The sequence below is a fragment of the Geospiza fortis genome, unplaced genomic scaffold, assembly GCF_000277835.1.
Source record: "Geospiza fortis unplaced genomic scaffold, GeoFor_1.0 scaffold258, whole genome shotgun sequence".
In the NCBI taxonomy this organism is placed as follows: Eukaryota; Metazoa; Chordata; class Aves; order Passeriformes; family Thraupidae; genus Geospiza; species Geospiza fortis.
Window position 1 is genome coordinate 334,393 of NW_005054602.1, and position 790 is coordinate 335,182.

Genomic DNA, 790 nt, shown 5'->3' on the forward strand with positions numbered 1-790 from the left:
GGGTGAGCAGACTGCCCGTGCACTTCCCAAGTTTTAGAGACCTAAGGAATCCCTAGCAGACTTCCCAGTACACATCCCTAACATGCACACCTATCCTATTTAGCCAGAAACAGAAAACAGAGCAAAAAGCCTACTCAAGAAGTGACACAAAGTGCACAAATGCTAATCCAAAAAGAAATTTTAAATGAATGAATCTCAAATCATCAATTTTTTATTCTGCAAAATGTGTAAAGACTGATATATAGCAAGAAAGTAAAGGTTATAGATAACTGATAAGCAAGTAAGTAAACTTGATAACATCCACTTTAAGTGCATTGCCACTACATTTGAAAGTGCATTTTACTTATGAACACTGACATTCTTGACATGCTTTCAAAACTATGCATAACTCTCCCTGCCTAAAAATCCTCCTTTCTAGCACAGCAAGACATTGAAAAGAGTGACATTTTATATGCCTAATTCAGAGTTTCAATAAAATCACATGCTTACAGTAATTCACTTGATTTCTCTATTTGGGAGGTTTCTTTTTCCCAGAAATTAGAATACAGAATTCTGGTATTTCTTGGACCCTGGCAGCCTTACAGACCAGTCACAGGCCCAGCCAGCAAAGAGGTCCTCTAAAGATGTTTCAAATAGATACAACAATGCCTTCATTCATTAAGCTGACCATACCTGCTTATCACAATTTCTCTCAGGCATTCAGCACAGAAGATTAATAAAGAGCACAAGCAATACCCCCTGAGATCGAGAAAAACAAATTCCTGCAGGAACACAGCTGGAGCTACATTCC